Source organism: Tinamus guttatus, unplaced genomic scaffold (assembly GCF_059628265.1).
Source record: "Tinamus guttatus ecotype Peru unplaced genomic scaffold, ASM5962826v1 Tinamus_guttatus_pri_ptg000089l, whole genome shotgun sequence".
NCBI classification, from domain to species: Eukaryota; Metazoa; Chordata; class Aves; order Tinamiformes; family Tinamidae; genus Tinamus; species Tinamus guttatus.
The window spans coordinates 1172070-1188840 of record NW_028288623.1 but is presented as its reverse complement, the minus strand read 5'-3'; the positions used below and the strand labels follow the sequence as shown (position 1 = coordinate 1188840).

Genomic DNA, 16771 nt, shown 5'->3' with positions numbered 1-16771 from the left:
CTCTCAATCTACTGTGAATTGCTGTCTCAATTTCTTCAATAGGAAGGGATTGGCATTTGCCAGCCTTATTTCGTATTGCTCTGAAATTCTGAAGATTGCTCTTCTACGTTTGACTTAAAATGAGTATAGCCATAGTATTTTGAGGTCCAGGCTGGAATTTGATTCCATCTTCCAGGACTTGTTTTCATATGTGCTTCATTGCATTTGTGGATCTCAACAGCAGCCTGTGGCAGGGACATTATTTTTTACACTGCTCCATGCTGTGTTTCTCATGTCCCAGGGTGCTTATAAGGCATGTAAACTGCAGGTGCAGTTCTTGAGACATTCTGTTTTCAGAGAGTGGGGACAGATGCCTGCATGAAACGTGCTGGGAATTGCTTCTATGTTTTCATAGACCTGAGGCTCAGGATTTAACACCGCTTAAGGTATAAGCAAAACAGATTGAATATTGATAGTTCTTGGATCTTCATGTCTGTGAGGCAGGCCAAAATGATTAAAGACAATAACCTTCTTGGGTGTTAAATCGGGTATCTGTCCAATCCTCTGTTTGCTTTAGATACTTCATTAGCTGTTGTCTTGAATTTGGGACTGGGTCACAGTAATTTTGGCGATTTAATTGTAATTTTCTTCTTTAATGTGATTTGTAATTTTTTTGGCCTCCTTAAAAATTCATATTCTGTGGTTATTGTTTAAAGTGTAAAATATTTCTTTATTCTCAGTCTTGTTGGAAAAAAAAATTAGAAAAGTTCCACATTAGGTTTATATGACTCAGCTCTCTGGGAGTAGAAATATAATTTACTATTGATTGTGATAGGTGATAAGAATTCTTTCTGATAACATATGCTTGAATTTCTCCTTTATTTTGTAATAAATCTATATTACAGTGTAGTCACCTCACTTAAACAGTTAGGAGAGCCCTGCCCCGTATGAGTAATGACTAACAGAAAGTGGAGGAAGCAGGACAATAGCCACTTGTATAATTCTGGATTGAGTGAAATGTAAGTCTGATTCAAGCAAAATTTTTGTGGTTCACAAAAAGTACAGGGTGTTGGGGAAAACTGCAGAATCTTTGCTGATTTCACAAACTAAAATGTCGCTAGAGAATGGAATAGATTTGTAAAGGAGAAAGCTGTTGATGGCTTCCTTTCTCTCACCAAGTTTCAGGGGGAGGATAAAACGTTTTTAGTGAAGACTAATCTTGGAGGTTGGTGCTACAGATTTCCTATTAGTTAATAGGTTACTCGGGCTAATTCAGGATTTAAATTTTGCACGGTTGACTCTCATGTTTTCAAGGTAGACCCAGGGTTTTCAATCATGTTTTGATTCTCCTGTTTGATATCCGAGCGAACGCTAGGAATGCCAGAGTGCTGTTTAAAAGGGGATTTTACTGCTCAGTGTAGCAAGTAAAACATGTATGTAGCAAGTAATACATGTATGAAACTCAAGTCCTTTTGCTTTCTATCACTAAGGTGCTCAACTCCAAGCTGTAAGATGCTCTTAACTCCTGTGATTGTGGTTGCAAGCTGCTTCTGAAGTTTAAAATACTTATGCGACTGATGGGTCATTCCTTCTAAAATACTGCTTGAGGAGGTGGTAGACATGCCTCTAGGCAATAATATGGGATTCAGAAATAGCATAGGATGCGAGATAAGGCTCAAACCTGCGTTTTCCAAGCAAGTCATATCTACTAACAAGTATTTTTTCATCCCAGCTGTGATACGACGGAAGATGTCTAAGGGTGACCCTGCTTATCACATGAAGTCTCAGTCTGCCTGCTTGCTGCCAGTGAAAGAAGTGGTCTCACTGTTGACCTTGTGCCTCTGCAGCTGCTTTTCTGTTTGACTCCTTGGTAAACGATAACAGTTCATTAAAACACCAGAAAACTAAACCAGCAAAAAGTGAGTATTTTCTGCTGGTGTGATGAGTTGAACTGGGTATGAGTGGAGTGGCAAATGCTGATATAAGGGAGAAATAGAGCTGGGGGAGCAGTGAGCAGTTGGACTGGCACCACTATCTTGTGGAGTCTTCTTTGAAATAAGTGATAGTTTGCAGCATTTCAGGTCCTCCAATGGAATGAAGATGGCCACTTGCAGCTAGTAGTTAAAACTGGCCCTTATTTCTGTGTGAAATGTGTCATCCCAAATCTTTGGGATGACAGGAGAAAGCCAATGGGTTGTGTGCCTCTTGGAGCTGTGCAAAGAGCAGTGAACCAGAAAGGAATTCCCACTGGAAAAACATTGTTTCAACTTTTGGTGAAGTGGAGGTGTTTTACGTGGTTGCTTTTAAGACTTTCCTCTTTGCCAAAAGTAATATGAGATTCTCTGGATTAGAGAGGTGGGCAAGAGCAGGCAGGACACCCTAGCCTAGCTGTTAGGGCAGCCCCTGCAAGGAAAAGGAAAAGGGGATGATAGAAGTTCTGGTGCCAGATTTGAGGACTGTGAGAGATTGCTTTTATATATATATATAATTTTTTTTAAAGTCTATGGATGTAACACTCTTCCTTGTTGTTTGTGTGTGTGTTTGGTTAAGGATTATTTGGTCATCTGGAACGTAGGTTGGTGTTAAGTGGGTGGTGAGAGGGAAGTACCAGCTTCGAGGCTATCTGTCAGGTGGCTTGCTGGGTTTAGCCATGACTGAATGAAACATCTGAGGAACAGGAGTGGGTGCTTTAGAGACCTTCACTTACACAAAAGCTTGAGCAATGGCAAACTTGGGCAGGGAGCGGAAGATCTTGCTGGTGGATCCTTAATGTGTGTGTTCATCTCACCCCATCACTGGCTCTTACTGCCTTTGTGCTTTAACTACTTATCTGAAAAGAAGGAAGAACCTTTTGTCTGTGTATACTGTCTAGGACACATTTATTTTGGGAACTACCTCTTAAAGTGCAGAAAACTTAGTGAGTGTTTCATGTTTTGAAACATGCTGTAATGCAAAATAGTGTAAATAAACATTAGTATCTTAATTTTTGAAATTTAATGTTTTAAAAAGCTTTTACTTTTAGAAGGACTGACTCAATCTTAGTATAACTTGTTTTTCCCTGTTTGAAACTCTCTGAGATATTAGTGAATGTAAATGCAAATGTAACCATTTATTGCTTAAGGATGTGAAACCATTGAGTGTCCCTATCTATACATTAGCCACTGTACCTACAGAGCCGTTACTCGTTATGGAGAAGTGCAGCAGGAATTATGGCTACTGCTGCTGTTTTCTGTGTTACTGAAGCACCGAGGTAGCACTTTTGATGTTCACCACCACTTAAGGATACAACAACTGAGTAATGGGATGTAACAGGCTGGACCTAGTAACCTCGTAACTGAATTTTATGGCCCAGCAGTTTCTAGGAAAAAAAAAAATGGAAACTTTAGGTATCCTTGTGTATGCTGTCCAAAGTATAGCTGGGCTCAGTTAAGTTTGAAAATTCATTACATGGGCCTGTTAGTGCGTCAAACACCTCTTTACTTATGGAATAGAAAAAGCAAATTAGCTCTGAAAGAAATGTATGTTTATAGGCTCAGTAAAATTAGTGTAAGAGAAGGTGTTTAACTTCAGTTTGCTCCAGCCAACTTTTCTGTATTACTCTAGAAAGCTGAGTAACAAATGAATCATTGATTTTTAAAAATTATATCCAAGTAAACTTGCATGTTATGTGTAACTTGAGAAGAAAATGAGTATTAAGTGTACTTTGGTCTGCTTCCCTAGTGAGGATGTCTGCTCTGTTTACACAGCTACCCTTTGCTACTGTATCCTGAATGTCTGTGTGGTATTTTCCAATTCTGTTTTGTAGTTGTCTCTTCTATAAAGAGTAGTGACTAAGTGTTACTCTGCATTTCTTGCTTTCTAAATACTCAGCAAAGAGGAGAGTTTGAAATATATGATTTCCTGGTTTGTTTAGGTCTGCTGTGAGGACACCTAGTCTAAATAATATTACTGGGATTATATATGGCTCTATTTAAGGGTGTGTTCTTGCCCTAACCTTAACCAACGTAGTTATTGTAGTTTTTGTTTTATAGAGGATACAGAACTGTGTCAGTTTAAAGTCCATGTGCCTTAACACTGTCAATTATACCTGCTCTTGGCTTCAAAAAGACTCAAAATTTGTTAGCGTGTTTAATTCAGTTAAATTACAAAAAGGAGGTGTTAAGGCACAGAAAGTGATTGATAAAAAATCAACTGATTTGCTGACATCTGCATGAAATGATCGATTATAGAACTCAATTTTCTTAAATGATAGTGAGCATACAGGAAATAGTTGCCTTCAGTCTATCTAGGTTAGTCTAAGCTGTTTGGCTCAGAGAAGTTATTTTGGATTCTGACTTTGCAGCTGTCTCGGGTGTGAACCCCTTGCCCTGAGGGTTTATTAGAAACTAAACCAGAAAAAAAGCTGAGAGTCTTTAAAGTGGAAATATGTATTAGCAGGAAATTAGAGTGTATATTAGAGTATGAGGTTTTGGGAAAACAGTTTTTGTTCAGTTCTGAAATAGTCTGGTCAAGGTCTATGTTTTCAGTTGAAAATGTGTGTGTGTTTTTTTTTTTTTTTTTTTTCTTCTGTCAAACCCAATTCTCCATTATTTTTAAAATGGAAAGTTTAAGAGTTCTGAACTTCTAGAAAAACGGGAAGGATGGATCTTATCCTGACGAGCCTTACGTTCACATGTTTGTTTCTCTTGGTTAGAAGTGTTTGCTTAAAACAGATAAAGCTTAAGTGGAAATTTTACTTGGAAATAGCCTCCAACCCTTGCCCCTTTGCATCAGCACCCTTCCTCTTAATTCGCAGTGCTCTCGGGAGGCCTTGCTGCTGTTGTGGGTCAAAGATGAGGTGCTATTTTGAGACGGGTTGATAACATACAGATTGCAGAGTCCTCGGCTGTTGTGCAAGGGTTCCTTCCTCCTGCAAAAGCACTGCAGGACTGTTGGGTTGTCGCAATACTCATTTGTTTTGCTGTTAAGTGGTTTATTTTCTTAGCATGGGACAATGATAAATGCACCGAGGAAGGGCTAGGAATGCGAGGGAAGGAGCTGTTACTGGAGAAAGCTTGATATTCAAGGTATATTCTGCCTGTAGTTGTTGCACCCTAAGCTAGGTTAACATAAGCAAAGATCCTAGGGTAGGCAGCTGAAATACAAGCTTTTTCTTCCTCCCACGGTCTCATTTGGAGTTTGATCTTCTTTTTGATGTTCTGGGGTTAAAAATTACAATAGATCCTAAAGACAGAAGGATGTTTCCAAGAGACACTTCAAAGAGGAGTGCGAAATACAAGAAATTAGATTATTAGAGGTTATTTTGTAGGCTATGAGGGCTATCTATTTAAATAGAGGTGACTTGCAAAGCTAGTGTGCCACAAGGTCTACCTTGGTGCTTTAAAAATCAATTCTGGGTACGAAAGTGAGAGAAGCATCTCACAGTTGTGGTAAGTCACAAGTCTGTGACTTCGTTTTGCAGTTATTTCAGTCATGTCAACTGAAGCTTTTCAGGCTCAAAATCGGCAATGTTTTAATTAATCTAAATTTAAAATTGTGTTAAAATATGTAGACTTAAACATCCAGAAATCTTCTGTAGCTGTAGCTTTGCTGACAATGAAGATATATCTATTGAACCAGAGAGCGTGATTCCTGATGCTAGGTAGGCTGGAAAAAAACAGCGATTGAAAACGGGCAACATTTTTCATCTGACAAGACAAGCCTTAAAATAGGAAGCCTTGTCTGTAGGAATTCTTCTTCTAAAGGCATTTTCCAGCCAAACATTAAGAGAATATTGGGTGAGCTGGTTGCAGTATGGATGAAAAATGTTCATTTCCAAATTCTCTCCTGGTTTTCAGATCTACTGGGACTGTAGGAGTGTTAAACATGAGCAGCAGTCTAGAATGCTGAAAAGGTGGTGATCATGTTTTGATTCCAACTATGGGAGGTTGACTACAAGCTAGAGACTAACGCTAATATCAACCTGTAGGAAAAAAGCTTTTTTTTTTTTTTTTTTTTTTATGAGTTATGTTTTTGAGGGATCAGTATTTGCCTTACCACTGTTACTAAAGAAACAAGAAGTCTTCACCTCTAGAAACATTTTAGAAGTCATCTGTACAATTCCTAAACTAGCTTTTTGTGAGAAGGTAAGACTTTAAAAATAATGGAAATAGTAAAAAGAATATTTATGTTTGGAAATCACTTGTGTGCTGATACTGAAACAGTTTGGTATTTGATCTTTTTGAGAGGAAATTCTGCGAAAGGTAATTTTATGAGGAGGGATTGAAACTTAACACATTCAGCCTGGCAATGGGAATTTCCTGGCTTTTGGAGTAACTAGCTATGGAGGCAGATAGTTCTTCAAGAGGCATAAAATGCAAAAGGAGCCCTGACCTACTCTAACAGTAAAGTGTAGGACTGGTTTTATTTATTCATTTTTTCTTCTGTTATTCCACAAAATTTTAAAGAAATTTAGGTCTCAAGAACAGAAAAGGAGGAATTTCTCTCAGATTCCCTTTGCTTTGTTAAATGAGGCTTTCTTGAAAATGTGTATCCAAATGAAGCAGGGCTAAGACCATTTAATAACAAGATAAAAAGTACTATGTTCTAGTTAATCTGTATTAAAGCACTCTTCTGCTTTTCTGCCTTAATTATCTTAACTAAAGCAGACGTCAGTTACTTTGAAACTCTCAGTATAATAGTTCAAGTATCTCAAAGCTTTGCTTTAGTAATTGGAGGAGAATGTTGCTGAAGTCTAGAAGAATTTGGAAATGTGACTTTTAGCAGTGGGCACCATGTGCCTTAAATTTAGCCTGGGATGCCTGTCTACCTAGCAGAAAAATTAACATTAGTGCTAGTCTGGTTGCAAGTGAGGCAGATGGACACAGGTTGTTTCCTGATATGGATGCTTGACTCTCTCTGGTTTATATAGGTCTTCTGATACTAACACTTTGTTGGGGCAGGTGGGGGACGTGCCTGGACTTGCAGGTTGGATGTTACTCTGTCCTTGCTGAAGATGGTGCCTGCTGTATGGGAAGGCTGCTGGTTATGTGGAAGATGGCCTGGTGCCAAATAGAGCGTGCAGGACACGTGTGCCCCCTGCTCCCTGGCCTTTTAAAATGCCTAAATATAGCGAATGCTCACTTCTCTTGGGGATTTTCTCTGGATTGCTGACTCACAGATGCAAAGAGGTTTATAAGCTGGTGCTTGCTACTGTGCTTACAAGCCAGCAATGTCTTCGGGTCCCAGGTGGAAGCAGCGGAGGTGCTGCTCCTGAGCTCGTGCAGAGCTGCAGCTCGTGCCGAAGAGCAGTCTGCAGCGGTGTGTGCAGAGCAGTCTGCTTTTGCTTTTTGGAGGAGCTGAGGAGCTGAGGGGCTTGCCCAAGTTCGCGGCGTTGTCCTTTCCTGGATAACGCAGCTGCAGTGGCTGCTTTCTTCTCTCTCGGGTCGAAACTGAAAAAGTCACTTTGCAGCGTGGTATCTCCTCTTCATCTTGATAGAGCACTTTAAAAGGAGTAATCCTTCTTTAACAGTGGAGCATGGGATTCATTCCAACAGCTCTATAAATCTCCGTGGTATGGAATATATGTTTTAGCTGCCAGTAGCACATCTCCAATTAACCTGATTTATTTCTAGTATACTCTGAATAACTAAAGCTTTAAACAGTAAAAAAGACACGTCCTCAGTCTTCTGTAATATGTGACCTAATCCAGAGTTTGAGTCAGAGGCAAAAATTGGTTTAAGTGAAAATATTGTGGGACCTGGAGGGCCATTCTGTTAGTGAGATGTAACTGGCCCATGTGGCTCAGGTGCTGCACTAGCTGCAGGCTTCTCCTCTGAGGGCCCAGGCCCTTCTCGGGTGTTGGCGGCCTGTATGGAATTCCCTGTTGTGGTGATGATAGTGGATGGTGCAGAGGTCCCGTGTCCAGTGGGACGAGGATGCTGACACCATGCAGACTGAGCTCGCTTAGGTGAGGCCCAGATGAGCTCGTGCACGTGGCCTTGCTGACCTCGGCTAGTCACAGCACTGAAGTGTCTGTTTCAAAAGAAATGCTGCTTGCTTCATTCCTGTTCCTACATTTAACCTGGCAGTGTTGAGCGTCTGCTTTCCTTGTTCGCTTTTGTTGTCTTTCCTTGTAATACCATTTTGAACTAAATCAGTGTTGTCTTGCTGCAAATCTTTCATGAAGTCAACATGTTTAATAGTTAGAAATCAGATGTAACAGTTTATTTTGGTAATCATCTGTGCTGCACAAAATAGATTCAAGGGACAGGTTTGTGTTTTGTTCAAACTAGCTCATACTCTGAAGCAAGTTTTTGTTTTGCCTTTTCATTTTAAGACTTCAAATGTTGGATTCTCCTCATGTCCCTTGGCAAGTTATTCTAGTGGCTAGAAGTAAGGTACGAGCATTTGTCTAGCACTGACTGCAGGAAAAAGGCACGAGATGAAGAGAAATCTGTCGTTTGAAGTCTCTCCTTGATTTCGATTATAATCAAGTTGTGGTTTAATGTTCTCTTATATACTTAAGACATCAGTTTGCCTCAGTATAAGAACTCAATTTGAATGTGTTTGGGTGGGTTTTTTTTTTTTTTGGTGGGAGGAGAGAGGGCCTGACCTTATAAGGCTTTTCCTCAAATAAGAGCTCTAGACCTGCAGGCAGCGCGGCAGTGCTAAACGCGCAGGAGATGTCGAGAGGCTGCTGCTGCCGGTGCCTTTTCCCTTTTGCGCATTAGGAGGCCAGGCCCTCTGTTTTGGCACCCTCATGTGTCACCTTGCCATCAATGCTCATCCCATTACAAGAGCTTCCAAAAATATGAAGCCAACAACTTGAAAACAACAACTTAGAAACAGTGAAATGTTCTTTCTGAAAATATTCTGTTTGCTGAATGCAATATGACTTGCATCCTGTTTTTTTTTTTTCTTTCCGTACTGTAAAAATGTCAAGAGTGTAGGCCTGACTGAACTGCGCAAGTCAAAACCTGTTCTTTCTCTTCTACAGAATATGATCTGATTCATAGGCATTCAAATTATTGTATAGGATATGCTTCAAAGTAGTTTAAGTTGTTTAGATTATCTTTCCGTAGAGGAGCTCTTAGCAAAATGGTGTTTAGTATTGCATTTGAATGTTTAAACTTAACTGTCATTTTTCCAGAGAAGCTGAAAAACATATTGTGCTTCACCACTTTATTTACCATAAAATGTTGTCCAGACCTTTGGAAATAAAGCCAGAAACAGCGAACTGAAATCTGTTTGAAGTAATATTGCATTCCATACATCTGAAAGCAGTTTCTGAAAAAAGTGTCATTAGAAACTTCAAATGGTACCCTTCAATTTAGTGATCATGAAATAAGTCACTTTATATTTTTTAAAAAAGCCTCTATAGTTTTTGTTGTTGGTGGGTTTTTTTTTGTTTGTTTGTTATGGTAATAGGAAGAGGGATTGACTCTGGATTTAAAAAAAAAAAAAAAATGCAGGGCAGGTCAGCTTGCCTTCTTTTGCATCGGCAGAATCCTTAACATTGTATTGTAAAGGCTCCGGGGCATTTTTGGCATGTTGATACATTCTTTCCTTTTTCTGTTGCTTCCTCCTACTCAAAAATTTTTGTCTCTTCCATCTGCTTTTGTAAGAGAGAAATGCCGTCCACATGAAGGCCTCTGAAGCTGTAACTTGAGTTTAGATTTGACATAAAGCTAAATTATTACTATGATAAGAGATTTGAGAGACTTGTTATATTATCACAAGAGGTATGTGATAGTGTGATAGAAACTACCATGATGATACATTACCAGGGATGAACCCTGGTTTTACTCTAAGAGATCTTGGTCTCTGTTGGGTGAGGTTATAAGGAGAACCAGGGGAATGTATAGTTCTTATGTTGGTAGGCACAGCACTTAATTTCACTGTTAAGATAATAATAAATGTGAGTGCCCCATGTAGCCTCAGTGAAAAATAAAGATAATTATGTACCATGGGCTGGTGTTTTGCTTTTAAGAAAATTCCTTTGAGCTTGTAATATAGAGAGATCTGTTAACAAGATTCAAAGGCTGTATACACATTTATGAACAGCCTCAGAATTTTACATCTCTGTGTTTTTTTTCTAAAACAAACAGATACAGACAGATACAGCTCTCTCCCTCTCCCCCCCCCCCCCCCCCCCTTGTATGAAAGACTCAGGACTAATTAAAAAGCCTGATTCATCTTTGGACTTTTTTTTTTTTTTTTTTTTTTTTAGAAAGATCTGTAAAGTTCTCCTTTAAATATATATTAAAGTAGTTTTTGAACTTTTTTTTTTTTTTTATAAAGTTAGAAACTTTTTGCTTTAGAGAGTTTCCCCATGACGTTTAACATCTAATGCTGAAACATTATATCCCTGATGTGAGGGCTGAGAAATGAAAGACTTAAAACAAATGAGCTGAGTCTTCAAAGCCAGAAGATGTCTGAAAGTGGGGCATTTATAATTACATCCATTATATCCATTTTAATATTAAATTTCCTTTTATATCCACTTTAAACCTTTTGTAATGTTTACAGTAGAAAATTGCTGTTAGGAGAAATATAGAAATTGTTTGATACAAAATGGGGAGGTTGCCTCTTATGAATGTTGCAGTCCTTCAAATTGTGTTGGCTCTGGTGACCTTGAGGATAGAAAAACATCCTGTTAACAGCACCTTGCATTTCTTGGATCTACCTATGCAAGTAGCATTGACTCTTAGAAACAGTTTTAAATGGAGTAAACTAGATGCTTAAACTTTCTTAAAACTTTTTTTTTTTTTTAAATCTATTTCCATAGATTCCACGTAGCCTCTTAGAGCAAAGTTTCAGGGGTTCACTGTACTTCCAGTCACTAGAAATTCTCATCTCTAGTATTTACAGTTAAAACTGTTATTGTGAGTTACAAAATTCCTGAAAAAATAGACTAGTAAATTTGATACTGAAAAAAGTCTGAGTACATTCAGGCCATTTTTTTTCCCAGATGGGAGATCTCTGCTGGTTCAGCTTCTCTGGTGAAACGTTGCTCCTTGGCAGCTCTTGTTTCCTAGCGAAGCGTGCGCAGATGCTCAGCCATTGCCCCCACGACTCTGCTGGGTTAACGCTGCAGCCTCCGTATCTGCTGCTGTCCCGACTTCTGTCTGCTCTGTGTCTGCCCTGGCTGCTTCCCAGATTCCACTCCTTAGCCCATTCGTACAGGGAAACTGCAGCCCACTTGGAGCGCATAATTTCTGCAGTCATCGAGTTATCCTCTGAATACATGAAACACTGTGACTGTAGTAAAGCTGTGTTAAGGAAACATTGGTTGGGCGAGTAATAGGTGACTTTTTTGTCTGTCTTCTTTTTTGTTTTGTTCGTGTGGGCAAACCAGTTTTTCTTGTTCAGTGGTAACCAACATAATGTAAAATATGTTCATTTGGGTTGTAGTTCCTCTTTTTCTTTAAGATCTAGTATTTTCCAGGGTTTCCAGCTTTCGTACGCTCTTATTTCATTCTTGACATTTCAAACTATAAAAATATAATGAAATCAACAGTATGTTTCAGGTTACTAGCAAAAAAACTCTGTAATTCAGCAGCTGACAATATTTCTGTTTTTCTTTATGAATATCTACTGCTGTTAATTTTTTAAACCTGCTTGTGCACAGAAGTCTCAGTTCACTTATGTTCAGTTTAATGCAGACAGGTGACTTGATGGGAACTTAAACAGTAACATTTAATAATATTGTTCTGGTCACATCTGTCTCTGGAAAAACTGTGTCCTTAAGCAAGCTGCTTGAGAAATTTGGTTTGAAGCTTGCTATTGCACAGTCAGTGCCCAGGAAAACTTTGATGAGCTTGTGAGTTGGCTTGAAGACCACCTTTGATGATTCTAACTTTGAGAGAAACCCTCTATTAAGGGTGTGTTTCCTCTGCTTACAAATATTCAAGTACTGACATTGATATAGACCCTTATAAAGAGGTTATTTCCATTATAAACTATTGGTAGAGCCTTGTCTTGGATTTATTTGGGAGGGGAATACTGCACTTAAAAACAAGCAAAGGAAACTGATTCTCCAAAAAGATCCTCCTTCCCTATATCCCCGACCACTGTAGCAAATAGATATGCAGGATGAAAAGTGTTTTTTATCGATGGCTGTTAGCAGTAACCATTAAAATAGGTAATACAGACAATTTTCTTTGATAAAAGAGATGATGATAAAGGATAGTCCGCAGCATAGAAACGCCCCTTTGTACGAGTTAATCCAGCCTTCTCAGGGTCATGAACCAAGTTCTGTGTTTTTTAGAAGCCAAAGTAGTAAGAGACCAGATGGAGTCATCTTGTGAGCTGCCCCGGACTCGAGGAGCAGCAGTGCGAATGTTCTGCCTTGCTTTCTGGAAGCCGCTTCTGAAAGCATATGTTGATAGCATACCAAAGGCTGTGAATCGTATAGAACTGGGCGTCTGTTAAATTGCTGCAGAATGGCAGCAGTTTCTGGGAAAGAATCCTTCTTTTAACATCCTGGATTAGGAGTGCTTCTTGCTGGAGTGTCTGCTTAGCTTTCGAGAACACTGTGCTTATTGGGACTGATGACGAGGGAGGACGAACAAGGCTTTCTGAAAATATACAGGAAAAGACTCTGGAACTCAACTGTATTACTGATCTGAATGCTGTAAAGTGATGTCGAATCACTTATGATTTAGATGAAGCTAATCAATCACTCTCTTAAAATTGAAATATGTTTTTCATTTTTATACAGTTTGGCTAAATTCCTAATTCTGGGCCACCATATCTAGATTTCTACAAAACTCTTTTTCCTACTTAAGATGTTTGAAGTTATTAATTATTTCAAGAGAAGCTGAAGTCTGGGAACAGGTTCTTTTTATAATCGGAAAGATCTAATTTTCATCTGTCTTTACATGACAGATGTCAAGCTGTTGATATTGGCTCTTCTGTATATTTCTGAGGCCTTCACTGCTGCTATTTATTTCAGAACACTTTGTTTAAATCAGCTTATCACTCTAGTTTAGGCTTTGTAACTAATTTTGAGGATCACTCCAGCACCTTTTAAATGCAAGTACAACACTTGGTTCCCCTCTGGGTAAGGCTGTTGTGTCCTGATAATGCTGGGGAGGTTGTAAGGCACGAGAGATGTTTAAGGTGAAAGAGCTGTATAAACAGCAAAAGAGGCACCCACTGGATGCATCACTTCAGTCTTCTGAAAGTAACAACTTGATTTCATCACACTTAGAAGCAGGAACATGTGCTGCTGTTTAAACAGGCAGTTGGCTCCCTACTTAATCATGTTCATTCCAATCCATAGCACATCTGTCAAATAGCCTCTTTATTTTACACTGTGGGAGCAAATTTAGCCATCACTGACATGATACTTGTGCTGTAGGGTTAAGTAAGGCAGAGAGGCAGTTTAGAACTAATTATAAACCTTCAGGTTTTTTATTTGTCTGTGTTATATTACAAAGGTTTAAGTTAGACTACACCAATTAAGCTTTTCAATAAAATCTGTTTTTTTGTCATTGTGGCTTTTTTTGAGTCATTTAGAAAAAACATGACTGGGAGTGTCTTTGGAGTTTATTGTTCGGATGGCTAGTGGCTCAGCTGGCTCTCCAAGCAGAGGAAGTATTCCTGCCCTGCACTTACTGTTCCCTCCCCGCCAGCGCCCCACACCAGGGAAGATCAGTGGTCAAAGGACGTTTCCGGGGGCTTGGGGCTTTTAAGCAAATTTTAACACATTAGGGCAGTCGATATAAATACAAAGGCAACTCTTTCATAAGCTGCTTGCAGATCATCAGTAGCACGTAGCTACTCTGTTAGGGAGCTGAGGTAATACCGCTTAAGTCTTCACAACACCCAGGGCTGCTTCAGCAGCTCTTCTCTTGGCCTTTTGAAAAGGTTGCCTGTAGTTTACACTGGCAAAATAAACTGATGTTTTAACATACTGTTTACTTTAAGCAAAATGTTTAGGGTCACTTAATTTACAATAAAAGTATCTAGTATGCAAGGTGGTAAGACTGTTATGTTAGTGCCTGGAGGTATCCACTTAGATTAAATGAAAGGTGAAGTGATTCTCTGGAAACCAAGCAGCAAGTTGGCTGCAGACTTTGCTTGAGTGGAATGAAAGCATTTTTGTGTCCAGAGGCCCATATAAGCACTTAAGGCTAGATTTGCTTGGTGCCACAGCTTTCTAAAACAATGTATCCACAGCAGTTTAAGTTCATACTCATTTTTCAAGGTGTTTTAGATCTAAGATTACACAAGGAGCAGCCTTAGGTCAGGATTCTGACATGCATTTAAGCCATCAGTGCTGCTGATAAAAGCAGCTTTTTTTTCAGTGCCCATGTATTGAGCCAGCAGAGAGTTGTGTTTTTTTTTTTTTTTTTTTTTTAAGCAGGCTCCTTTCCCTCATCCTTTCACCTGGGCAGCCACAATGTGACTGCCATCAGCGATTAGGCTGCCAGTATGGTATGGAAGGGGTGCAGGTAGGAGTTAAGAGCCAGCCTGAGGGAACATTTAAACAAATAGACTATATTCAAGTTCATTGGACCTGATGGGTGCAAAGGGAACTGGCCAATGTTCACGTGAGGCTGCTCTTTGAAAGGTCATGGTGATCAGGGGACTCTGGACTGGAGGACAGTATAAGTCTTTTCTGCCTTCAGGAACAGCAAGGAAGGGGATCTGGGGAACTACAGACTTGTTGGTCACAACTTGATCTTTGAGAGCATGATTATAACAAATACTCCTGAAACCCATTTCCAAGTACAGTAGGGACAAGAAGGTGTTTGGGAATAGTTGGGATGGATTTGTCAAGAGGAAATTGTGCCTGACCAACCTGAAAGCTTCCTTTGACAAAATGACTAGGTTGGTGAAGGTGGGTGACTGATGCCATTTACCTTGACTTTAATACTGCTTTTGAAGCTTTCTATCATAATTCCTCTTTGCCAAACTGATCAAGGTGGGGCTGAGTGGGCAGTGGATCAAAACCCAGCTTAACCACTGAGCTCAAAAGGTTGTGATCACAATCCCTTGAATGACTGACAAGCAGTACCTCTAGCATCAATGCTGAGTCAAATCTTAGGAGCAGACAAGAGTTCACAAGCTTCAGGAAAAAGCTTTGAAAGAGCTCTATGCTACCAATCATGATTTTTGGGGCTGCAAAGCCACGCATATCAATTCTTATTATTTAAGATTTTGCATTGGTCTGTTTTAGTACATCTTTATCCAAGCCTGAGAATATATGGTGTGCTTCCATGGCTTGCTCTTTTAGCCAAGTGTTATGTAACTAAAAGGCCACCAGCTAAGCCTCTAAACTTTAGTTAGTCTCTGGAAAGGAGTTGCTCATCGACATACTTTAGCCAAGCAAAACAATAAAATCTAGCTTGACTAGTGCAATTATGCAAAGAAAAGTATCAATTAAGATGTCACTAATGTTGAAGCAGATATTTGTTATCCTTTTACTTAGGTTGGTGTGGCAGAGTCAGTACCGCTAAGCATGGATTCTCTTAATGCATCAGTGCTGGATGTCCAAGGGTGCTCATTTAGGTAATGAGGCTGCGTGCTGCAGTGTTTTTGTGTTTGAGAAGGCAGGAGCCAGGCTGTTTGGCTGCAGATTTAACAAAACAAATAATACTGTCTCTCCTAGTATGCTGCATCAATGGGACGAGTAATGGACTGCATGAATTACAAGGTATTGTTTTATAACCACTTGTAAAGGGGCGTTCTGAAACTTCTGAAGACTTTTTGCTGCAGCATTTTCTGCTGACAGACATAATTAAGTGTCTATACATCATCATGATAAAATATTGCAATCAGTTTGGTAATTGTTGAGATAATCCTCTTCAGAAAGAATGTGTTAATGAAAGAAGTTGCTGTTATAATTCTAATAATACAAGATGGAATGCATACTATCTGCTGGATTGCTATTTGGAGTGGATGCCATAAATTCTTCCAGTAAAATCAGTGATAATCATTATGCCGTTATAAGGAGGTACCAGTTTCACCTCAGAAGCTCCTGGGAAACAAAATCCAGAAAACTCGATCCAAGATAAGACCATATGCTGATCCTGGAATGCTTCTTGTAAATCCAGATTTTGAGTGCCTAATACTGGGTACACATGTTTCAAAAGCCTGTTTGCCTATGTGACATACATTTATTTATTTATTATTTTGTATATCTGTGAAACTAATCTTAGAATTTTGAGATACTTTTTACAGGGAATTGGTAAGAAAAATATTTACACTGTGGTGGTATCTAGTCGTTCCTGATGAACATTATTGATTCCAGATGTGCAGATCCAAACCCAGCTGACATGAATTTGATAGTAGCCTTAAAGAGATTATAATCAGTTGGCTCCCTGCCGTGTGCAATAGTGATTGCTATGGGAGTTGCTGAAGATAGTGAAGTTACCCTTTGACTAAGAGGTGTTTTAACAGAGGTGGCTTCTCATTTAAAGTAAGGGTAATTCTGGCACAATGAGGCAATGTGACTTCTAGCATTTTAAGTAGGCAAACAGTCAAGGAGGTTATAAAAATTCAACAGAAGACTTTTGGGATAGACTTTCTTAATAGTAAATGGTATCTGTATCTTGATTTCTAGTTTCTTTTATCTGGATTACATGATTTGCCCTGTCATTGTGTAAGTAGTACAGTTTGCAAGTGCCCCTTTCACAGTTTGAATTAATACTGAATATACCCAGGCTCAAATCTGACTCAGACTTGGATCAAGGTTTTGCTTTCTGACACTTGCAGAATTCTCTCTGGTACTGTTAGAATAATATTCTATCCCTCAAAAGCTTTTATCAGTTACTTTAATTCAGTGTTAAAGATGAAGTGA

The 16771-nt window shown here is 39.2% G+C and overlaps 1 protein-coding gene across 3 annotated transcripts in view; it reads left to right on the top strand.

Annotated features, from left to right (window-relative positions):
- NUMB (NUMB endocytic adaptor protein) overlaps nt 1–16771 on the top strand; it is an 83708-nt gene that overhangs the window by 9910 nt on the left and 57027 nt on the right. Inside the window, exon 2 of one of the 3 annotated variants that reach the window (XM_088520447.1) lies at nt 1712–1898. The exons of the other annotated variants lie outside the window; for them this stretch is intronic. The gene's annotated coding sequence lies outside the window, so the exon portion shown is untranslated. The remainder of the gene's footprint in view (nt 1–1711; nt 1899–16771) is intronic. 3 annotated transcript variants of the gene reach the window in all.